Below are 25484 nucleotides of genomic sequence, written 5' to 3' on the forward strand. Positions count from 1 at the left end.
GAAACAGAAGGCAGAATGATATGTAAGGAGGAATGTTTCAGATAATTTTCAACTGGATTTTTAAAAAGGAGATGCTTCTGTCTTCCCAGAACAGCCAGGAAGCAGGAGCTACATGTAGCACTGTGAGAATCAAGACATTTCTTCTTAAGAGCATTGGCACGTCTTTTCAGACACGTCTAAGGTAGGACTGGGCAGGCGACAGAAGCAATGGAAAAGCATTGCTATTAACATCTAACCAACAGTAAGTTTAGGAAATTTAAAATTTAGAAAAGCAAGAGGTGGGCAGCATTTCATCCACAAAAATGCTCAACAATAAGTATATTGTAGAGGATAGTACAAAAAAATTGGTGTAAAAGAGGGCAAAAACAAAAATGGGCCAGTGTGACAGTGAAAGTCTCAAAGAAAATACAGAAGCATGGTTCTGGGTAGAATAACATGTGCTGATGCTGTTATTGCCCAGGATAACTTTGGTTCTCTCATATTGACATGGTTGGAGACCAGGATGGAAGGAATGTTCCCACAGTAGCGGTAGTTAGGAGCAGACAGCATTGTAACCAACTTGTCAAACAGAAACTCTGAGCCTTCCAGAACAAGCTCATGTGCTCCACAGATGAATTTTAAACTGTTAAAATGAACAAACTCACTTAAACTTTTGTTCTAAAAATCTAGACCTTGCCTTTTGGACTGATTGCCCAAGTGCCTACATCTTCAGGCTCTTACTATACCAGGTCACAAAACTCTCCTTTGTGAGGAATATCCTGATTCCATTCAAAGATTTGAATTTGACCCAGTGTTTTGGTATAAGGAGATAAGCATGATGAACACACAAAATCTGTTCATCTGTTGTAGAATATTATTTTAAGGTGTGTTACTTTTGTTTGTGTTGCATTTGTTTAACTCTGTGAAGCTGTGTTACTGTGCCTGTCTAAAATACCTGATGGTCTAATAAAGAGCTGAATGGCCAATAGCAAGGCAGGAGAAATGACAGGCAGAGCTGGCAGGCAAAGAGAATAAGAAGGAGAAATCTGGGAGGAAAGGAAGAAAGAGCAAGATTAAGGAGCAAGAAAAGAAGGGACCAGCCACCCAGCCACCCAGCCAGCCATGGCTTAAGAGTGAAAGTAAGATATATAGAAGTTAGAAAAGGGAAAAGCCCAGATGCAAAAGGTAGATGGGATAATTTCAAGTTAAGAAAAACTGGCAAGAAACAAGCCAAGCTAAGGCTGGGCATTTATAATTAAGGATAAGCCTCCATGTGTGATTTGTTTGGGAGCTGGGTGGCAGGCCCCCAAAAGACCTAAGAGTAAAAAAACAACCAACTATATTCATCTATTAAAGCTGATACTGTGATCAAGTCAAAAACTTTGGTATCTAATTTCATGGTTTCCTCTTTAAAATGTAATATAATCAGGCCATTTATCCTTTAGTAAGATGGTAAGTGAAGGATTCCAAACTATATATTTGCATAATCACCCATAAATACATACTTTGTATCAAGAATCTGAACTCCAGGTCTGAATAGTTCACAAAGATCATGAACTCTCTGTGTATGTCCCCAAATACTGTTACTAGCATTGATACTGTTACTAGCATTGATACCCACTGCAGAGTCAGCTCTTCCAAAGACTAGATCACAAAGATCACCTGGCTGCTTCAGATGTTTCTAAAGAAGGTACTGGCTCTGCCATACCATCTATAGGTACATCTCCAGATCCAGCATGCCCAGTTAGGAAGAACAACCTGCAGCAGCTGCAGCAGCCACTGTACAAACAGAGACAGTGAAGGCTGAAGCCAGAACTCTCCTTTCATATTCTTAATTAGCATTTGCTGTTATGGTTCAGGTGGAAAAATTACAGACCACCATGCATACAGGGCCAAATTAGAGTCCTTTATTAGCAGGTAAGAGAGAGAATACTTTGGCCTAAAGAATTCTTTGTGGTGATATTTGGTTTGTGCTCTAACAAATAAAGCTTGCCTGAAGATCAGAGGGTGGAGCTAGACATTACGTCACCATAGAGGTCTGGAAGTCTGTATAGACAACAGACAGGAAGTGATAAGGCAGGGTGGAGACAGGAGCTCAGCCTTTTTTGTTCTGAGGATTCAGTAAAGGTAAGAAGTCTCTGTAGTGGCTGGCTCCTTTACTTCTCTCATCCTTCAGCCCTGATAGCTGGCTCTGGGTTTTTATTATTAAGACCAATTAGGATTTGTGCTAAAATTCTTGGCCCTAAAGCTCAAACTTTTTAAAGACAAAAACTTCAATGACATCATTGTCAAGTGTAGGTCAAAGGAATCTTGTATCATGTGTGTAGGCAGATTGATCAGTTGTTTGGGTTATATATCTGTGCCACCATGGTCAAAGTCCTGGAAAGTACAGAGTGTATGACTAAGGTGGACATGACTTTTGAGGAGTTTAGTGACAGAAAAGCATGTGAGCAGACACAAAATGGAGTCAGGGAACAATCAGACCAAAATAGTGTTACCTCGTTCATTTCAACGCTATTGCTTTTAGGAGAGCCTATTCTTTGTGTATGTAGTTATGTATGTTACTTCTTTGCTTACGTTTCCAAGTGTTTTCCTACTTGTCATTGACTTACAATATTTCAGACCTCTGTAGCACACACCTTTAATCTTAGCACCCAGGAGGCAGAGGCAGGTGGATCTTGTGAGTTCTAGGCTAGCCTGGTCTGCATAGTGAGTTCCAGGACACATTCTCTATCATCATGTAAGATTGTGAGTCTCTATCACCCTGCATGATGTATGATTATGAGCTTCTATCATCCTATGTAATGTAGGATTGTGAGCCTCCATCACCCTGTATGGAGTATGATTGTGAGCCTCCATCTATCACATGGAAGAATAAGAAGAAATTCATATAAACTTTATGATTCCATAGCTTTAATGATGTTTTGATGAACTCATTGAGTGAAATCATGGGACACTTCACTCCTTTAAATGCTTATAACACCTGAGAATAACATCATATTGAGCCATCTTATAAATAACAATTTAAGAGCCTACAAAGTATGTATTATTACCAAGAGATTAAAAAAGGTTTTCCACTAATTAGAACTAGATGTCAGAGGAATATAAATCATGTCTGAGGCCAAACTCCACTCTTACTTACTATGTTAGACTAACACAAACTCATTCATATAATTGTGAATGAATTCTAATTCTCCAGTGCATTGTACAAGATTGCTTTCATTCAATGAACCAGATGTTTTGAAATTGTTATTTAAATTATACAGAGCCTTGACAGAAGAGAATATCTGCATGAACACAGAGCATGTAAAGGAGTGCACAGCTTCACAGATGCAAACTAGAAGTACCAGGACACTTAAGCCCCCATCACAAAACTGCTAAAAATAAGATGCCTGAAAATAACAAGCATTGGTAAGGATGCAAACAAATGGAATTAAGAATTTTGCTCAGTACAGAAATAAGAGCCCGTTGTCTGTGAAAGCTCAGTTAGACAAAGTATAGTGGGCTAAGCTCAGTGACTTTCAGAAAGGTTTTTTAATGCAATTCACACGGAAAGTTCCAGACTGTGCCAAGCTTGTCCTGATTATGTTCAGTGTACACTAACATTGCCCTCATTCTTCTCCATCATCACTTAGAGTGACTGTGGAGTAATCACTGCAAACTGCAAAGCTTTTCTCCAGTGTTCTGTAATCTTTTCCATGTAACACTGATATAGCAACAAGGTAGAAACTTTTCCTTTGAGCAGAACAGTTGGGGTCTTCACCACAACTGATGTCCCTACTTGCAAGGGATTGTCACCAGAAGGCCTGTTACTATTGACATGTCTCAGAAAATGAGGGGATAGCAATGGCTGTTGGACCCCCATCTGAGCTTCTAGAAGCTCCCATGTGGCCCTTTCAAGCCATTTTTAAGCAATGCTGTCTGTCCTGATTGCACATGGACTCTGGGTCTACCTAGGGATGTGTGTGGTTTTTTTTTGTTTTGTTTTGTTTTTGTTTTTGAGACAGTGTTTCTCTGTGTAGTTTTGTGCCTTCCTGGAACTCACTCTGTAGACCAGGCTGGCCTCGAACTCACAGAGATCCACCTGGCTCTGCCTCCCGAGTGCTGGGATTAAAGGCGTGTGCCACCACCACCCGGCACTACCTAGGGATGTGTTAAAGGTTAGCTGTGAGCATGCAGGACTCTGTCTACGAAGCAATCACTCAAGCTTCCCCATTCTGATGAGCTTTGATGGAATTCTACTTTCATTTAGGGACTTACATGGAGGCAGAAGAAAGGAATTAATTCTCACAACAGTCACTTGAAAGGGTTTGCAGTGATGATTGACAGCAGCAGTTTAATCAAATCATCATCTACCGTGGTTTGATCTGACCCACCAAAGCAGCGTTTTTGACTATTTCCTTTTTGGCTTAGCACTCTTTATGTGTGGAACATAAACGAAATCAAAGAGACTCCTGCGGAACTGATTGTAGAAATGGTTTGCCAAGAATGTAAACTTCTCCGGCATTTACTCCCTGAGCAGAGAGGATCTTGGTCACAAGAAGTTAATTCTCGATGGCTTGAGAAGAAAAGTGTTGAAGTACTAGGACACTGTTCCTTCCTTCCTCCCTTCTTTCCTTCTTTCCTTCCTTATTTCCTTCCTTCCTTCCTTCCTTCTTTCTGTCTTCTCTCTTTCCTCCCTCTCTCTTCCTTCCTTCCTTCTGAACAGAGAGATGAGTCAACCAGAAAATAACTTAAAAAAAAAATCACACTTTAAACAGGTATACCCACAGCCTTCTAGCCATACATGCACCAAATAATTTCAAACATCAAAACTGAAGCCTCTGCAAAACAGAAACTTGGGGGTTGTGACCCCTCCTTGAATATTTACCATTGCTGGAATGATTTCTCAGGCTTTGCCTGATGCTCGCTATGACATCACTCTTGTGCTCCATGACTCTGCTGTCATCTAAGTCATCTGGGTTACTCTGATGTAGCCACGTCACTTAGTATGTTTCTTCACAGACAGTGATCTATCACATGCAGCCTGTCGGGCACTGTGACTGAAGCCAAGTAGACTACTTTGACAAGCTTCTCCCAAAATCCTTGACACTGTACTTTGTACCAGGCAGTCGCTCTGCTAGAATATAAACCTAGATCACAGATGAAAGGGAAGGATTTAAAGCTGGGTGTGGTGGCAAACATCGTTAATCGTAGGCAGATTTCAATGAGCTCAAGGCCAGCCAAGGCTACATAGTGAGACCCTGGGTTTTTCTCTTTTCTTTTCTTTTTTCTTTTTTTTTTTAAGTGTAAGGTGGGATTAGTACATGAAAGAGACCACACAAAGGATTAAAAGTTTAAGAATTAAAAGCATTGGAAGATTAGTTTGTTTTTTTTTTAATTTTGACACTGAAAAAAAAATGAATTTTTTAAAGATTGCTTCAGAATTAGAAAGAAACCTTAAAAAGAGTGCACTACATGCTGAAAACTGTGATAGAGCGGATAAGAAGCAGAACACTTTAAAATGTCAAAACACATGCAGCACCTTGGTCAAATAATTTGGAAGGATGGAAGATTTGATATCCAATCAGCTGAAATAAACAGGGAAACACACACATACACACACACACACACACACACACACACACACACACACACACAAACACCACATACTCCTAGATGATGCAGTTACTTGCTATAACACATACTTTGTGTCTGAAGAAGTTTCATTCATTTATGCTGACTTGCATTTCCTGTTTTTACAATAACAGCAACAAAAGAGATATGCTTTATCAAGTATTGACAAGTATAAAACCAAAGCAGGGGAACTTCTTTCCCCTCTTAACTAGTGAAAACGTGTTAATTTGTATTTGTTATATCCCAATTGTCTCTTTTCTGAGACAGATCTGTCTCGTATGAAGTACCCAGCTTAGTATTCCAGCAGGTAAGCCATGCACACAACCAGAAGGCCATGTCTTTGATGACTCCTGTCTAGAGATGTGAGCTGAACTTCCGATGGGGGATAGAAGAGCCCAGAAGCTTACTCCCATGTGGCCCTTAGTCCTGATGAAGGTAGTCTCACTCCTGAAGGAGGAGTTCCATCAGCATCCTTAGTTACATGGAGAAAGAGGATGGAGATTTGTTCAAAGAGGATGGCCTTGAACAAAACTAGTAATAAATAGTTCTTTATCATACTTGGTTCATTTTTTTCTGCTTCAGCAATGGCTGAGTTGGAAAGTGTAATTCTCTAAATTTCTTACTATTTCATCACTTACCATTTTAAATCTATTACTATGTGTCAGCAAGTATAACCTGACTTCCCACCACCCTTGGAATTTATTAAGAACTCACTCTACCACATGTACAAATAAAAATCTCTGCTGAAGTTAATGGAAGTTCTCAAGTTTTATCTACCCATTTTATCACTAGCCTACACTTACTCTCCTCTACAATTGCATTATTTGGACAAGATACATGTGTGAGAGTCATCGTGAAAGCTGTGGAAATAAACATGAATCAGTATTAACAGACTGCTCTAACCCATGAGCTTCCTCTTGTGAAGAAAATTCCTGGAAAGAAGCTGTATCTTCAAAGACTGATTAGAACTGCAGTGGTATGCAGAGATTGGGATGTTGTAGGGTCAGAGCCTAAACCTTATCTTAGCCTAGTTTCTAAGCTTCCTAAATAGCCATTCCTTGCCCTCCTTTGAGTTGGAACTCGCATTTTGTGACTAATTGTTAAAAATATTTTGAAATCTACTAACTCAGTAGACTTCTTATACCAACCCGAAAGCCAAGAATGTTATCAGATAACATCTGAACCTATAGGGAAGATTCCTCTGTTTTGCTTTAACCCACTTCTCTGAGGTTCTCACCAAGATAGTTTTTAAGTGCTTAATATGACTTTATTCTAGCAGTACACCACTTCATAAAACTGCTTCTATGAGAGAACATGGAACCTGGGGTAACCTAGCTCCATGTTTCCTGGACCAAGGTCACTCACCTGAGCTCCTAAATAATCTTTTCTTATTCCCCTTGAGGAGAAAGCTACGTGTTTTGCATCAACAGTCAGGACACCACAATGTGGGGATTCAAAAAATAAAAATAATAATTCATTTCCACAGGCAGAATTACCTGAATGAAAATGAGGTGTCTGCATGGACCCATTGAATCTAAGCTCATTTGATGTTATTTCCTCAGGTGGGTTGTGTGAATTCTTTCCAGGGCTCCAGACTTCTCTTCATTTGGTCAACAGTCCATTTGTTTATTCTTTACTGGTTAATTAAGGGTCCTAATTTAATAGATACATTTTGAGTCTGCTTTCAAAGCATTTAATTTAAGATATCTAATTTGTTTGCTGTTGTGGGATATTTGATCATACTCTGAAACCCAAGACTGTGTTAATAAATCAACCTTGGATCAGGGTGCAGAGCCAGCAACTAGTTGACGGGAATCAGCCATAGAGAGTATGGAGGAGCCAGGAATACGGATAGAGAGGTGCAGTGGAGTAGGGAGGGACTTGGAGTTTCATGACCTTTTTGGTTTAGGATGGCTAGAGAGATGCTCTCTTGCTGGGTCTCCAGCCAAAATGGAAGGTCATCTGGTTGCTTCTCAGCCTCTCCGAGTTAGCAGGTTTTCACCACAACATCTGACTCCCAAGTCTTTATTGGTAAGTAGAATGGTAGAGACTTAGTTAAAAACTGTATTTGGCAGCAGCAGCAGCAGCAGCAGAGCTGCTGCCCGCAGGACCAGAAATCCCACCAGGACACTGCCTGAGTGGCAGGATGCTGACCACAGGGCCAGAGACGATAGTTAAAATATCAGTAGACTCAGGTGCAGCCACAAAGCTCATGGAAAAACAAGTTTGCTTTGAAAGCATCCTGGTCTAGATGTTTGGTTGTATTTGTTTGCTCTGGGATTCTGACTTTAGTTTGTTTTTAGTATTTTGTTCACTTTTAGAACTTTGAAAGCATTTTGGTTTCTGCTTTTGTTTATCTTGCCTTTCTTGGCCTTTGGAATTGTTTGATTTTTACTATTTGACCTTTGTCTCCTGACTGTCCTCCTCAAATACTTCACTATTCTTCTAGGGGACTGGGGGTAACATAGCTCCCTGTTTCCTGAGATATGGTCCTCAAATTTGACTGTAGAATAAACTCTTATTTCCTTTTGAGGTCAGAGCTATGCTTTTTGTCAACACTCACTGACACATCATTTTGCAGTGTCTATCCTTTACCCCCCATAAGAAGTCCTACTCATTTCAGCCCTTCTTTTCCTGACCCACCCTCAAGTGAATTCAGTCCCTTAAATTGTTTTTGTTTTCTAAAAAAGACCTTTCTTGCCTTATACCATAGTGCTTATATGTATTTTAGCATAGTATGGTCTAAAGCCCTTAGTCAATAAAGGGCCATTAAATTGCCCAGGGAAAGTACTAATCAACACTTCTGTGCAAAAGGCACACAGTTAACTAGTTCATTCTTTGCAATGGGCACAATAGCATGGCACCAAAATTCCCACCCTGGATTGTGCTCCACTCACCCAGGTAGTAGCAATTTTGCTATGTGCCATCAAGTGTCAGCCTTCTTCAGGAACTGACTCATGAAGAGACAGCTCCTGAGAACACCAATGCTACCATTCAAAGGATAGCTCACATCTCACCCCTCCTGAATGATCTAGATTGATGATCTTCACTAAATTCAGAAGTTGTGATGTTCTATTTAGGCCCATAGTCATCTGTGAAATCAGCCCCTGGAGCCAACGGCTTTGAGAATGCATCAGAGCTTAGCTCTTGCATCTAGATCAGGCTATTTGGTCTATAGACTAAATCTTGTGTTAGACCCAAATTCATGTATTAAAATTGTCACGTATTAAAATTGGTTTATTCTGGAGCAAAATATGAGTGGCCATGGTGTGGAGACATAGATTTAGTTCTCTCCAAATACAGTGTACAAATGTAGAGGCAGTTTCATGGAGTTTCTATACTAACAGAACAAAGTTATAAATCAAGGCATTTTAAAAAAGTAAAATTGGTGGAAACATCTTCCACTACAGGTAGAATAATCTAATCTACAGGCCTCGGAGACCATCTGATAGCATTCTTAGCCCTTCCATTGGTAGATAATAGGGTTTTGTTAAGTCAATACATTTCAAATGTTTTTATCTATTTATCAGATCTGAGCAAAACATGGCTCTTTGAGGGACTAAAGATAGCCTGAGAGAAATTGTAATTAGGTTCTCAGACCTGTAACAGTCAGAGCTCTCCACAGCCATTGACATTATTTTAAGTCACTCTTTGTAGATGCAGCTCTTTTCCTCGAATTCTTGTATAGACACAAAGTGCTTCTGTTCAGGGCTCAGCTTTTCTCATGAAGGATAATAGAGAATGCCTTCACCATGTGAAGACAGTCAGAAGATGACCCAGTGAATCAGAAAGCAGCCCTCCTCAGACCCACCATGGTGACAGCCTGACCTTGGACTGACAGCTTCAGGAGCCGTGGAAAAATAGATTGCTTGTAAGCCATGGTCTTATGCTTTTCTGTTTCAGTTGCTCAGATGGACTGAAACGCATGCACATCCTTTCCTTTTGACTATTCATCTTGAAAGTTAGACTGCTTTCTAATAAAATGTCTAATTTGAATTTGCTTTCCAGAAGACTTACTCTGCAGCAGTTCATTGTAAGTTAAATATAATAAACAACATAAAGTAATGGAGCTTGAAAAGTGGGAGAGAATTGAGGGGTAGTGGGGAGATGACTAATGTGGAGAGACCTCAAAAACTCACGTAAGAGTTGTATGGAGAGAAGTAACCAAGAACCTCAACACTTGAGAATGAAAATGTTATTTGGAACAGATCAGCAGTCTCCACGGAAGCAGAAGTTGGAGCTGCAACTGACAAACATAAAATTGTTAAGAACAGGGTTTTTCCAAGTAGAAAGACTTCTCTACAGATTCAATGTAGCAGAATATAATTTCAATTCATTTTTTGTGCCTCTAGCAGTTCAGAGGTTTATCATTTTATCCTTTTGTTCCCATCCAGGGGTTTGTTTTCTGTGCCAGTCAACGAATTAAAAGGTGGGGGAAATCTTGAGCTTGACAAGCAGCAGCAGAAAAATCTGGAGAACAGCAGATAGTAGCAGACAGCAGCAGCAGCTGAAGGAAGGCATTTATTGGGGGTGAGGAAACACACACATGCATCGGGCACACTGAGAACAAGCAGAGGTAAGACGCAACAATGCCAAAAATCCAGTCTCACTTAGAGGGTTGGGTTTTGTGAAGTCTCTGAAGGATCTTCCTCCCCTATGGTAGGGTTGGTCAGTTTGGAGAAAGATCAGATGGTTGATTACAACACAACTGTTTTGTAAACATGTTCTGATCAGGCCTTGAACTTGTACCAGTCCAAGGCAGGAAGTGGTGATGAGAAACTACTTATAGGAGGGAAAAACCCCACAAGGCCTCTGTCTTAAGCTACTAGGCCTTGTCTCAGGTCAGGAGGGTGTGGAAAAAGCTGCCATCTTAGAAGTTCATGGTCTTTATTATCTAGTCATGGCTCCTCTTCCTACCTGTCTGCCTATCATGGAATCTGTCTAACTCCTAGTCTGTTTGTGGGTATTTTGATCACACTCTGACACTTCCAAGACTGCTAATAAAGTTTAGCTTGAATCAAAGTGGAGTTAGCTTCTAGCTGACCAGAATTAGCCATAGATGTTTTGGAGGACCCAGGACATATAGAAAAACACAGGAAGTAGTAGAGAGGGGCTTAGAAAGATTCAAGGGCCCTTTTGGATCAAGGAAGGAGAAAGAGAGAGAGGGGCTCACTGGTCAATTCTCTGCCACTTCTCTGATCAATCCGGTTTTACCCTGATATCTGATTTCTGGATTTTATTTAATAATAGAACAATATAAGTAATTGCTTTACTAGTCCCTCATTTTTAGGAGACACAAGTTTTACTTCATGAGGTACAAATCCAAAGACTCATATTTCATGTTGACTGACTAGAGAACAGAAGACAAATGCCTGCTTATGAAGGTTAGGAACATTCTAATTGACCATTTGACAAAATGATTCAAAGGACACTGGCTACACAGAGTCCTGAAAGCATTTCCTTTGTGTGTGTGTGTGTGTGTTTGTGTGTGTGTGTGTGTGTGTGTGTGTGTGTGTGTGTGTGTGTGTGTTTAAGCTGGTTCACGTCTGGCATTTGGTCAATCATTCATTAAATATGAATTAACATTATTTAGGCAATTACAATGTGTTTTACAATTTTAATGAAGAAATAGAAGGCAAGAGGGTCTTCCAAATTCCATGAGGTTCTCACACCAACTGAAGATTAAAATGGTTATTCATTTCTTTCCTTTTCAGTCCCTTTTACTTTAAGCTTCAGAGACAGACAGGGAATCAGTACTAAAAAAAACCAAAAAACAAAAACTACATTCCTTGGCATGCAATTTTCTTCTAATATGGATAATGTAAAAGAAATGATTGAATGATTTAACATTTCTGAGTCTATAATTTCAAGTTTCTAAATCTATAAATATTTTCAAACAATATAACCATGAGACTGAGGTATTTCTTACAAGTTAAAGATTAACAAAGGGTAAACAATAGTAAGTTAGTCACATACAGGTGGGAAACATCCAAGGAATGAATAATTCTGCAAGAGGCAGTTTTAAATTCCAGTTTATTTGGCATCTTCAAGAACAACTTTTTAGAGTTTCAAAGGACAAAGGGAAGAGATTTTTGAATCTATCAAGGCTGCAACTTGAGGGAAAAGCAGTCACTGGCAGATGCCTATCTTACATACTTTGTTAATGTATATTTCCCTGAGGCATTTCCAGGACCATGGGGGTATAAAGGCTCTTATATCTGAAAGTCCAAAGCTATGATTCGTACAGTAGGCCTCCTTGCCTATGGGTTAGGATGTAAGTTCTCAGCCCCACACCTGCATAACTGCCTGCCACTCTGCTTCCTGCCATGATGATCATGAAGTAACCTTCTGAAACAGTAAGCAAGCTTCCAATTAAATGCTTTCTTTTATAAAAGTTTCCTTGTCCCTAGAACAGTAAGACACCCCCAGTGCCCCAATGTAGACATAACCACAGTAACTACAACTGTCTATTATTCTTAATTGGCCACATACACATACACATGCACACACACACACACACACACACACACACACACACACAACACACACGAGAGAGAGAGAGAGAGAGAGAGAGAGAGAGAGAGAGAGAGAGAGAGGAAGAGAGAGAGAGAGAGAGAGAGAGAGAGAGAGAGAGAATGCTTCTTCTAATCTGCTTCTTATGGACTTGAGAATAATGGCAGTGTTGACAAGAACAGGATAAATTTATAAGCCACATCAGTAACATACTATCATTCTTCATCTCATTCAAGACATACAAGGGAGAAGAATCCCAGATCATGTAGATGTAGACTCCTTGGCAGCAGCCACACTCTATACTAGTACAGACCTAGATCTTCTGATAGCCAAAAAGGGCTTTTACCTATGGGTGAGGGACACTGCTTCTATGTAAATCAGTTTGACTAGGTCAGACTACAGCAAAAAGACTTCTCTGCTCATATTTTAAAAATGAGACAAAGGACATCGAAATCATGGAACAGATGATTTTATAACTCATCCCAACACCCTGATTCATCCCCATTGTCACCCCCCTTTATGACCATTTTTGCTCTTTTGTCATCTATAGGCCTGTCTTAGGTCTATCTGCTGAACTGACTTTTCCAAACCATTGTCCAACAAACTACATGGGCTCATGTGGGCATCCTCTCATGCAAGGATATGCATAGGGACTGAGCCAAGGACCACCATTTGACTATCTGGCATGAGACGGGAGACCTACAACTCAATTACGCTACAGTTCTTCAAGAAGCAGCCAGAGACTGAGTTCAGTGCACACCAAGTCTTTACCCTCCTGTCTCCTTCCTATAAAATCATTTCTCTGTTTCTCTCTTATATAAACACAAGTCTACAGATGATAAAGCACCCAGGCCTTTTGGGGCCTTATGCAGAAAAGGTTGTGAGTACAGTGAGAAGATGTTGAGTGCTCCTGCTCCTCATTGCTCATAGGACTGACCCTGACCACTCTCACATCTTATGGGTCATGTATTAACCAGATCCCACCCCAAAGAGTGAATCACCTCTGTCACATAGCCTAAGTCATATGTACCTCACTCTCCTACCTCAACCACATAGCATAGGCCACATACAAAATAAGCCTCTACCTGGCAGTGTAAGACTGTGCCCTTTCCCCACAAAGCCTTAAAAGTACACCTTTTTTCCCACCTCAGGCTAGAAACTCTCTACTACAGAACTCCACTATATGGCCAGGCTTGTTAAAGGCCTTTTGTCTGAAAGACAATCTTTACCTCTCTCCAAGTCCCTCCCTGTTTTCTTCCCCAAAACCTAATTAAGAGCAGTGAAAGTGTTATGCCTAGATCACAGAGACCCTCCAAAAGACCACCACGGAGACCGAATCCAGCAAAGAGCCTTTATTCAAGCTCCGGGGCTGCTAGGTCCCTCTCTCGTCTGTCTAATGCAGCGGGGAGAGCAGAGAGCCCTGAACTCAGGTGGGGCAGAGTTTTTATCATAGCAGAGGTAGGGGTGAGGGGATTTCCAGGGTCCAGGACCCTGATTGGCTAACAATTGTCTAGGGGTATCTATCAAACAAAAAATAGGTGTGTGCTAGACTCAAGGACATCTGGCCACCTTATCTAATGGTTGGAATATTTGGGATGTTAGGTACTTCCTCACCCCTGGGTAGACCCCTGGTTGGTATCAGCTTAAGACTTTTCCTGGATCTGGGTGTTGCCTGCCAGTAAGCCTGTAACAGAAGCTGTGCCTAGGCCCCTAAGCCTGTCATGGCTGCTGTGTGGTCAAGCTATTTTGGGACCCCTTCACAGAAAGATATTGCAAAATTAATTACTCAATAAAGGTGGAAGTTGTGATGTTAGAGGTCACTTGAGGTTAATCTGGGTTACTATAGGTGTTCAGAGTTATGTCCTATCAACTCTCCTTAGCCTTGGTACAGACCACAGTGAAGGCCAATCTTCCTTAAACAATAACAATAGGCACTACATGTAGCAATCATCAGAGTGTTTGCTTTAGTTTTGCTTTAGATCTGAGGAGGTCTTTGAATATGAGTATTAAGAAAAACATTCAAACGTTTAGTTGACCTTAAAGGGCTGTAACCTTTAACACACTGTTCTAGTTAGCTTTCTGTTGTTGTGATATATACATACCATTATCAAAAAGCAACTTGAAGAGGAAAGGGTTTATGTCATCTTAGAATACCTAAGACTTGACAATCCATCACCAAAAGAAGCCAAAGCAGAAACTCTGAGCAGGAACCTGGAGGCAGAAACTGAAGCAGAGACCATGAAAAAAAAAAAAAAAAATGCTGCTTACTGGCTTGCTCCCTGTGACTTTTTCAGACTGCTTTCTCATATAGTCCAAGACTACCTGCCCAGGGAGTGGCACCACCAACAGTGGGCTGAGTCCTCCCATATAAATCATCAGTCAAGAAATGCCCCAGAGACACGCTTACAGGCCAGTCAGATGAAGTTAAATCATGACTGAGGTCCCCTCTTCCCAGGGGACTCAAACTTGTGTCAGGCTGATTAAAAACTAACTTGTACAAGCACCTGATATTTTTCAGCCATAGAAGTTTTTTTTTTTTTTTTTTAAATGTCAAGAGGTTGCTAAAGAGTGATCAAAACTGACCTTCAGAATTCAAATAGTTGAGATGTAGCTATCCCCTAGAGTCTAAGGCACTACCAGTAGGTACTAAATAGTTACAGTCAATGGAGTTTTAAAGGAAGGTTTATGAGCTAAAACAAAGCACTTAGAGTCAAGGGTGACATGTCTTTCCTCAAGGACACTGTTAGCATGTGAATCATTAAATCCCTCTACAGTTTTGCATATATGTGCCTTTGCTGCGTAGTACTTTTCAAAGCAACCCCAAGGAGACTTGCAAGCCATTGTGAGAGCTGAAGTTAACCTGTAATCCCCACCTGCCCAAACACCAGGTTACTTCCTGGAATGCTGGGAGTTTTAGTTCTTGGAAAATAACAACAAAGCCTCATGGAAAAGTATTGTCGACTATGAGTTTTGTCCATGTAAGCCCCACCAACACGTGTACAGAGCACCAGGGCTTAAGTGCAGGGATCAGAGGATAATTCTGTGCAGTCAGTTCTCTGCATCCTTTATAGGGTTTAGGGACTCACCAGACTTGTTCTCATCCACTGAGCCCTCTCACCAGCCTCTTCATTTGACTTGACACTTTGCAGCTCACAGCCAGGTTCAGGTGAGCAGAATAATGCCTGTGCTGCTTTTAGAGGGAATAACAACAACAAAATAAACAAAAATAAAAGCTCTCTAATGTGACATGTGATTTCATTCTTTGTTTGAAAGCATGTGGTCAGGTTCAGTCTCTAATTGTGCTCATGGAAATAGGGTCTTTATTTCATATCTGCACCTACTGATGTCAACCATTTGGATAAGCTTGTTTGATATCCTTTCAGTTTTCATTATAATTCACTGCTAAAAGGACAGGTGTCAAATTTATTCATTCCCTATTTGGATTGTGTTCAGCAAGGTGTAAGGTCATTAATTTTTAGAAGTAATACAAAATCTATACCCTAAACTGATTATAGTATGGCAGAGATTAGTAACCCTGTACCTTGCACAATCTCTAAGAAAAAAGAAGGCCTATATATCAGGTGCTTGAGATTCAACTATGCAGCTTACTATCTAGGATCTAATCAAATGCAAGCCTTCAGATTTTATTCTTCACAAGTTGCTCTGGACACCTTCTTATTATATCAGACCAAATGAAACACAATAAAGGGTGATATTTAGTCCTATTCTTCTTTCCCAATAATCTAGTTCTAAAATGAGGTGAAGATATCAAAGCTCTGTTAGATGCTCAGAGTGGGATTGCATTGGCTCTGATATGCTGTGCAGCTACAGGCTTTCAACCGTTCTGAAATTCACATGCATGTGTCGACCTACTTTATGAAGAAGGTAAGAAAATCATGTGTGTAGAATGTCAGAAGTGCTTTTCTTCTCAGAATGATAAGCAAATGTGAGGTTTTATTCTTATTAGCACTGGTTCCAAAGAGAACTGAGTTTTCATAGCAGAGGGGATAAAAGATAAGAACTGGCTGGTGGTGTTCAAATAAATGCCAGGGCTTAAAATTCAAGAAGCTACAGAGATGGTAGAAAAACTGTGTTTCATTGATATGGCAGTAGTACCAGCAAGAGCAAGTCCTAAACAAAACAAACAATAGAGTGAACCCTCTCTCTCTCTGACTCTCTCTTAATCTCACTCTTTCCCCCTCTCTTCCCTCACTCTGTTATTTAATGTATCACCCATCCTATGTGAAATTCAAAAGACAAGAAGTAAAATCCCTTTGCTTGTATCTCTCATGGTTTGTCTTAATGGATGTGTTAATGGAGTTTCCCATCATGTTTAATGCTGAATACATTAATGAAAATTACAACAGACGTCCTCTGCTAGCCTAAAACACAACCAGTTAATCCTGCCAAGCGACATCTACAATCTTCCAGTTTACAGCTTGTTACTAACATAGGGGGTTGTTGAATTAATGTTGTGAAATTAAAAAGTGATACATACAAAAATAAAATAAAATTTTTAAAAAAATTTTAAAAAGTGACACATAGTTAATGTAGTTTAGCATTTACATGTACTTGTGTTCAGCTGTAAGTCAAATGAAAACAATCTGCTTCCTATATGTAAAAGTGCTGATTGACATGTAAATCACAGTAAACAATGCATGTGGAATCAAATGGAAAAACAGCAGTAAAGAGAAGACTGTTTCCTCTCTCCAGCAGCTTGTCTTTCCACAGCAAGAGTAAAGCGAAAGTCAGACACAATTAAATGGACTAAAGCTCTAACAGTGACTTTTGAACCACTTGAACTGACAAAATCAATCCTCATAAATTAAGCTATCAGTGACCTACGGTGCAGTCACGTTCCATCACCCAAAACGCTGTGGGGCGAGCAGTTCGGGCTGTGCTAACACTGCAGTCCAGGCGCTACAGCCTGGCTCTTCCTGCACGACTGTGTAAAACTCCATCTGGCAAACGAGACAGCACATTATGAAACATGGTTTCCACTCTATTCTTCAATTTAGGCTGACATCTGGTGGTTCAGGGGAGCGACGAGCTTCTCCGTGTGTTTGCCGAAGCAAGAATGCTGCATTTCTCAGGTTGTTCTTTGTCTTTCTGAAGTGCTTGAAATTGCCACCAAACCAGTTAATTACATGGAAATTCACGGTGAATGACAATTTCAACAGCAGAATAATAAGGGTGAAGAAAGTGACCTTCACGTGGTAAATTATATACATGTAAGTACTCTGTAAGTTGACTAGAAAGCATCAATAGAAAGCCCCCATATATCGGCCAATTAGACCCACTCCAGAAGGGGACTATTTAATGGCACCACACTGGGTATCAGAATGGGAAATTGGGAGACGTAAGATTTCTTTCTTTCTTTCTCCTTGCCGAGTTATTTAGGGAGGGAGAATGAAGGGGAATGAGGGGAGGGGTAGCAGGACCTACTGTGGACCCCCAGAAATTTGTTTAAACAGGCATAAGAAATGTTCAGGAGCATTTGTCTTGTTCTCCCCTTTGGGAAGAAGGGGACGCTACCATTGAGCAGCAGTCCAGATGGCAAAGCACAATAATGGAACAATGCAGCAGCCCTGTGCCTGTAATATTAAGGAAAAACCCTCCAAACATCTCCAATTAATTTACTGTGGTGCGTTCCACTAATCACCAAATCATGGTAGAAGAGAGTACTCCCTTGTCAGCCTCATGATTGCGGAGTGGCTTGTACAATTTACCAAGGCAGCAAATGAGTACACGCCCCTCTAGATTTGACAGCCCCAGCTTGTCTGTACCATACTGTGGTGTTCTTGATGAATGATGTCAAAGTGGTGTTTGTGCATTCAGACTGACATGTTTTTTTTTCATAGCCTTTGCAGTGATTGTAAATAGCATAGGAAATAAATGCACCACGTGGGCTTTTGCTGTGTGACCATAATCACACACTGTTTTAGATGGACAGATTATGAGCAAAGCTCCCTATTATGAAAATCAATCACAAAATAAAACGAAAGGAACAAATAAGCGAAGAAAGGCTTTAACTGAGCCAGGAAAGTGCGCGCTGAACACTTGCTTTGGTCTCTGCTTCCACTTAACCTTGTGATGCTGAAAAAAGGCTAGGATAAAGAAGTGTCAATTACTCAGACATTTGATGCATAGCCAGGTCCTGCAGGAGGCAGGCTTGAGCAGAGGATGGTTAGTCTCATAAAGGTCACTGGAAAGGTCAAAGGAAATTGCTTTCAGTTACTGCACATCTAGGCTGATGAGAGCTGGTGACAGGAAAAGATTTGTGCCTACCCTTGGCCATCTTGAAGGTTTAGTTTTAATGAGAAGATATAATTTCTTATAAGACAGATTTGACTTTCTCTGGATACACTTATACTATATAAACTTTTAAAGGAAAAGAATGGACATATGCTTTGTATTAGAGGTATTGGATTTGAAATAATCTCCGCAGGGCATGTGTTGAAAGTCTGTTCCTAAGCATGCAGTGCTATTGAGAGGTAGTTGAAACTTAAGGAGTTGCAGGCTAGTAAGGGAAGATAAGTCATGGTGACATGTACTTAAAAGTGCTGCAGAATCCTGGGCCCTTTATCCTCCACTTGGCTTCCCAGATGCCACTGGGTGGGAGCTTGCTGTATGGTATGCTCCCTTCCACATGCTCTGCACCAACACAGGTCAGAAGCAACAGAACCAGGCCACCATGGACCAAGCCTACTGAAGTAATGAACTGAAATAAGCCTTTCCTACTTATACAGGCATTTCCTCAGGTATGTTGTCATGACAGAAAGTTGACTTAAATATTCCCTAAAAGTGCGCATATTTAGAATATCTACAATGATTGCTACTGGGAGCTGAGGTCTGAGATGGGTATTCTCAGGTTCTTGGTGTTGTTTACCGGGCACGAACAGACCATGAAACACAACAAAACCCACGTTAAGAATTTATTAGGGGATAGGGGGAGGAACGTTGGGACTAGTGCAGCAGGCCTGCTGGAGAGAAATGTGAGGAAGGGGTGGAGTCTGCTTTTAAGGATTACCTCTCACATGCGCATAGGGGCTTATATAGCCATGCCACTCATGTGTATGTGCATAGATTTCGTGGCCATGCTGAACAAAGATTATGTAGGACATAAGGCCCTGGAGTGACTAAGCATTTTGCCTGAATGCTGACAGTGCGTGCACAGCCATTGGATTCTGGAAGCAGTTAGGGTGTCGAGAATGGTAACACCTGGCATCTTATTCAAGAAATGAAATGGACAGCTTAAAAAGTATCAAGAATGCTTTATTCACAGCAAAGGCATAGTACATATTAAAAAGAAATAGCATTGTCAAGAATGACAGCAGGCCTTGTGAGTGAGGGTATTCAAGGGCCCCAGGTTTTGCCTGACTCTTCTTCTATGGGGTCTAAAAGAAAGAGAGCCTGGTTAGTTTCTATAGGATGTAGTTTGGCTGAATCTCTGTTTTGATTTACAAATTTAAATTATGTAACTTTTCCTATTGTGCATATCCCATAGTGCATGTGATATTAATAATATACATATCCAATTATTCATAGGCCAAAGACAGTAAATAAGGGGTTTTCCCCCAAAAAATTGACTTAGAAGACACAGTTTGCTTTATTGTACGTACACCAAAACCAACCTTTGGCAAATCAGCCCCCACCCCCACCCCCTACCCACCCCCTCCATTCTCTCATGCTTGGTCCTAACTGGAGTGTGACTGAATTGGATCTGTGTTGTTAATAGGAAGAGAAACTTATTCCACTGTTCAGTGTAGTAGGTTATGCATGCACCTTAATGAAGATGGGGGTCCAAAGTTTTAAACAGTTTCTTAGGTTGCATAGTTCTGGCATATCAGGGTCTCAGGATGCTAAAGGCATTAGCAAAGGGATGTGCATGTCATAAAACAAGTGGAGCCCCAGGTTGCTAACACATCCCTAATGCTTGCCTGCTTCTTTACCATCACCTAGGCAGACATTCCAGTAGATGACATTTGATGGGGGCATGTGGTAAGGGAGAGGTCACAATGATTGCAGAGAAACTCAAAGTCTATCATGGATTCTACATGGATTTACAAATAATGTTGGACACTGGCTTGGGCTCTGGAGACTTCCTGAGTGTAAATGTTTTCAGGCAATCACCTTTAAAATTGTCTCATTTTAGTTTACTCATAACAGCTATAATAATATCTTTATATGGGGTCAAGTACGATATTTTGATATGTCTACATTGCATAAAGATAAAGTAAGAGTGATAAGCATAATGTAAGTCTCAGTTTTACCATTTTACTTTCTTTACAGAAATATTTTTATAAATATAATTTCTATTTCTTCTACTGTAGTGGTTTAGGTTTCAAAAGTGGCATTTTGGTAAGCATAATTAAAATCATTTCCCTGGAAACGCAATAGTATATCTTCTCCTTCAAGGCAAGAAATATCATCATCTTTTCTAAAATCTGTTTTTTCCTTCATTCTATGTGTATGGCTATTTTGCATGCCTGTATGTCTCTGCATCATGTCCATGCAGTGCCCACAGAGGCCATAAGATCCCCAGGGACTTGAGTTACAGACAGTTGTGAGCTGCCATATGGGTATTAGGAAGTAAACCCAGGTCCTCTGGAAGGGCAGCCAGTGCTCCTAACTACTGAGTCGTCTTTCTAGTTCTTCATCACCTTATCACAAGAGTCAGCGTCTTAAAGGAACCTCGTGCCTGCAGTTACGTCAGTCCTCCCATCTGAGACTTGCAGTGTGTGTTGGCCAAGCTTTGTGAGACTTCTCAGGATGGCACCAGGGCCTCCTCCCACTGCCACCTGCACTAGCACCACTGCTCCTTGATATGGCTGACCTTCGGTGACAACAAAACCAGAATGCCAGCAGCAGATAACCTGACGAAGCAGCATGTCTGTCTTAGTCAGTAAGTGACTTGCATAGAATGCAAACCTACCAAGGAACTTTGCAAAATAGCCCCACACTTGTAAAAACACAGAGCACTCTCAAAAGAAAGTTCTCTAAAGTTAATTTAAGTGCAAGAGCCAAGTGTGGACCTTTCCCTCCCTAACAGAGCCAGCACATTCAGGTGACCCTTTGGCTCCTTTCATTGGCTCCAGTTTGAGTGTGATACTAGTGATCCTCTTCTAGATGTGTCTCTCAGAACTGTAGGCTCATGTTTTTAAAGCTTGTAAATAGATGATGGCAAAATACAGTACATGGCAGGCAAAATACCAAGGTTTCTTGATACAGAAGAAGCAATGGCTCTCCTTTGGAGAGGCAGGGATTTTGCTAATCATGCTGTTGGGTATTTACATAACTATCACAATCAGGGTGCAAGCAGTCAGCAAGGGGTGACCTCCTCAGAGTCGGTGTTTTTCCTGTCTTTGGTCCAGCCATTATTCACCAGACCATAGAAGCAAAGCAGACATTTTCCAGATTCATCCTGAACAATTCTCACATTCCTAGATGTCCATACACCTTCATTTTAGGAACCCAAAAGATGTCCATACCCCTTATTATAGGAATCTGAACCCAGAAGTTGTCCACATGCCTTCATTATAGGAATCTGAACCCAGAAGATGTCCACATGCCTCCATTATAGGAATCTGAACCCAGAAAATGTCCACATGCCTTCATTATAGGAGTCTGAACCCAGCAGATGTCCACATGCCTCCATTATAGGAATCTGAACCCAGAAGATGTCCACATGCCTTCATTATAGGAGTCTGAACACAGAAGATGTCCACATGCCTTCATTATAAGAGTCTGAACACAGAAGAGGGAGGAAGGGAGGAAGGGAGAAGGAAGGAAGGAAGGAAGGAAGGAAGGAAGGAAGGAAGGAAGGAAGGAAGGAAGGAACCAAAAGAAAAGCACAGCTATGGGAGGAGGAAAAAGAATCTAGAACATGGAGGAGTATGGATGAATGCATAAATTGTTTAAATTTATCTTATAGTTTTGAACATCTACTGGTAGAATTAAGGAAGCAAATATGATTTGGAGTTCCAATGACTCAGAAGATGCATTTGAATTCTGAGAATTGAGAAAGCAATTAGGACTAACACAAAGCCTGATATAGGATAGAATAAGGGTCCAGGGTGATTTAGGTGAGTCAGGCAGAATGTACATATGTTTAGGGCTAGAGACTTCTTTTTAAGATACAGCCATGGTATGGGCACTGTATCAGTGATCAGCCAGACTGGCAGAAAACTGGTAGAACTGCAGCAGAGGAGTTGAAGGATCAAGACCAGACCGCAGGACCTGCTAGGGTAGGAAAGGGGCACCTGAGTTAAACATGCAGGACAAGCTGGAGGGTGTGAACTAGAGCTCCTGTAAAGAAGCTGTGTGTGTAGAGGCTGACTGATGAGAACTGCAGTAATGTTCTACCCTACACAAAGAACTACAGGCAATTGAAATCCTGAGAGCAGAAGAAATAATCTTTCCTGGGGAGGACACATCAATTGGATATCCAGTACCAAATGATCAGCTTTGAAAACATACATACAAGTAACATTATACAGACTGAGCTAGTTATATATACATATACATATATAGATAGATAGATAGATAGATAGATAGATAGATAGATAGATAGATAGATAGCAAGATATATATATATATGAGAGTATATGTTCATGTGTGTGTGTGTGTGTGTGTGTGTATGTGTGTGTGTGTGTGTGTGTGTGTGTAACAACAATTAATGAAAAAAGAATCCATGAATCTGAATGAAAGCAAAGAGGTCCTTTTTTATGGGTATATGGGAGCATTTGGAGAGAGGAAAAGAAAGGAAGAGATCATACAATTTTAATATAATTCTTAAAAATATAAGAAACAATTTTTTTAAGAAAATCAGTGAATATAATTCCACTACTACATTCACATCATAATGAGGAAAAATGGCATACATTCAGAAAAAAAAATTTGACAAAAGCTCATCACTCATCCTATTATTCGTTTCCAAAAGGAAAAGAAAAACCCTCAGAAAATAAAGAAGGCAGGAAAACATGCTGAACTTGTTAAGGAATAACTATGCAAACCTATAGTTGTTTACATCCTACTTCATGGTGAAAAACTCAAAGACTTGCACTAAATAACATACGCAGCAAGGATCTCCCTTGTACCAACCTTTTCAACATTGTACTCAATACTGGCCAGTGCAATAAGACAAGGAAAGGAAATAAAAAGAATATGTATTCAGAAGGAAGAAAAAAAATGCCTTTGAGAGTAACTATAATCTGACTTTTCTTTGGGCCGCCAGCTCACAAATAAGGACATGGAGACTTATTACTAATTGTGAAGCTTGGCCTTAGCTTAGGCTTTTTCATAACTAGCTCTTATAACTTAAATTAACCTGTTTCTTTTCATCTGCATTCGGCCACATGACTCGATTACCTCTCCTTATGTCTGACTTCTTCAGTGTCTCACTAGTGTCTCTCTCTCTGCCTCTCTTCTTCCCAGTGGTCCCCTCTCTCTCTCCAGAAGTCTCACCTATGGTCTCCTGCCTAGCTATTGGCCATTCAGTTGTTTATTAAACCAATCACAGTGTCACATCTTCACACAGTGTGAACAATATTCTGCAACAGTACTGGTTCATTTGGGCTCATGGTTTTAAAGGTTTTGGTCTACGGTCCTTGGCTCCATTGTGTCTCTGCCTGAGGTAACAGAACATCATGGTACTGGGAGCCTAGACTAGGATGCTGTTCATGGAAGCAGAGTGTAAGAGACAAGACTGGAAGAGGAAACAGATCCCCAGGTGTACACCCACACCCAGTAACCCACCTCCTCTAATTACCCCACCTTAAACATTTCAGAACTAACCTGGCTTCTGTAGTTCTGCTTCTGGATAACTGTTCTTGTTAAATGAAGTATGTCAACCGAAAACATTGTTTCTGGGCTTAAAACTCACCCTGAGAAAGGCTCAGGGCTACACTGGGATCCTGGACACCCAGTGTAGTCCCCAGATGGCTAAAGCCATAGGTTGATTGACTTAAACCTATGTCCGAGCTGTCTTCTCTGGTGAATACCACACATTTCTGGAGATTCTACTGAGATCCCAGAGACCAGACCTCAAGGCATCAGAGCCCCTTGGAGCAAGGAAGAGTGTGATAGTCAGGGGATTCCTAGAGGTCTACAACCTGAGATATTCCAAGTCTCCATATTCCAGGTCCCCAGGGCTCCCTTTGCTCAATCACTGTTTATATAGCACTGTTTGATACCTCTACACCAACAGAAAACAAGTGAGAAAGTCGCTTGGTCTGTTACCTCAAGAGGTAAGTCTGGCAGAGTTGCCTTCTGTTTGGACACATAGGCGAGGTCAGATGTGGCTGTTGATCCTGTATCTGGGAACCATGTGAGATGTCACTGGATCCTGTTTTTATTGTATCTCTCTCTCTCTATCTTGGTGTGTGTGTGTGCATGCGTGCGTGCGTGCGTGCGTGCATGCGTGCGTGTGTGTGTGTGTGTGTCTATGTCTATGTATTTCTATCAGTTCTGTTTCCCTGTATTGATCAGTGGCTTTCTCTTGTGTGAGACCCTCCCTCTACCCAGCTTAAAACCTGTGCTCTCTCCTTTTGGGAACCCAAATCCTTTTGGTTTTTCCAAATAACCTAGAGAAACCAAAATATCCCTCCACCTGTCTCCCTCCAGGAGCAGGAATGCTTGCTTGTTTTGTTGTTCGACACCTGCTTACAGTTAGGATTGGTTCCCAGGTGGAGGTGGGGAGGGGCTAGGCCTGTCATCCAGGGCTCAGCTGCCACATAAGCAGAGACCACACAGAGAGGGAGAAAGTTTCCCCAGGTGAGTATTCCCTTCACTCTGTGCCTGAGCCCAAAGGAAAAGAGAAAGTTCCACTCCTTTCTCTTTCATGATTTATGTGTCATTTTTTTAACCAATGATCCACAAAAGCCACCACTCCCTGAAAAAAAATTAAAAAACAAAACAAACAAACAAACAAACAAAAAACAAAACAAAACCTGCCCCTGGTCTGGGCACAGGAATTACTGCCAGGCACAGCCTGGACAGAGCACAGAACAGACTTCAAGTAGTTTTCACTAGGTATTTTTTAGAAAGATTAAAGACAGCTGCTAGAAACTTTTTGCCTCCCAGGAGGCACCAGATATTTTTTTTTTAAAGTTATAAAAGCTATAAAAAAATTAAAAAAATTAAAGGTATAAGCAAGTCCCGGTTGCTGGGGACAGCTCAAAGGGTGTTTAACAGCAGAAACTGATTGGGACAAGATCTTTTGCTTAAATTAAAAGCCACTGTCCTCTTCTCTGATGATGAGCAGACTTACAGGTATCCAGCAGAATTTTGGTTGTCTTACCCTCTATCAATAGAATATCTTCTACCTGAAAATCTGCCTGCAGTCAAAAGATACAGCTGAACTATCTCTCAAATTG

General features: G+C 40.8%; 1 pseudogene; it reads right to left on the reverse strand.

Moving 5' to 3' along the window:
- Window positions 1–396: 396 nt before the first annotated feature.
- On the reverse strand, window positions 397–1572 carry LOC131906301 (serine/threonine-protein phosphatase 6 catalytic subunit-like; annotated as a pseudogene).
- Between the last annotated feature and the right edge of the window lie 23912 nt (window positions 1573–25484).

This window comes from Peromyscus eremicus, chromosome 3 (genome assembly GCF_949786415.1).
Source record: "Peromyscus eremicus chromosome 3, PerEre_H2_v1, whole genome shotgun sequence".
NCBI lineage: Eukaryota > Metazoa > Chordata > Mammalia > Rodentia > Cricetidae > Peromyscus > Peromyscus eremicus.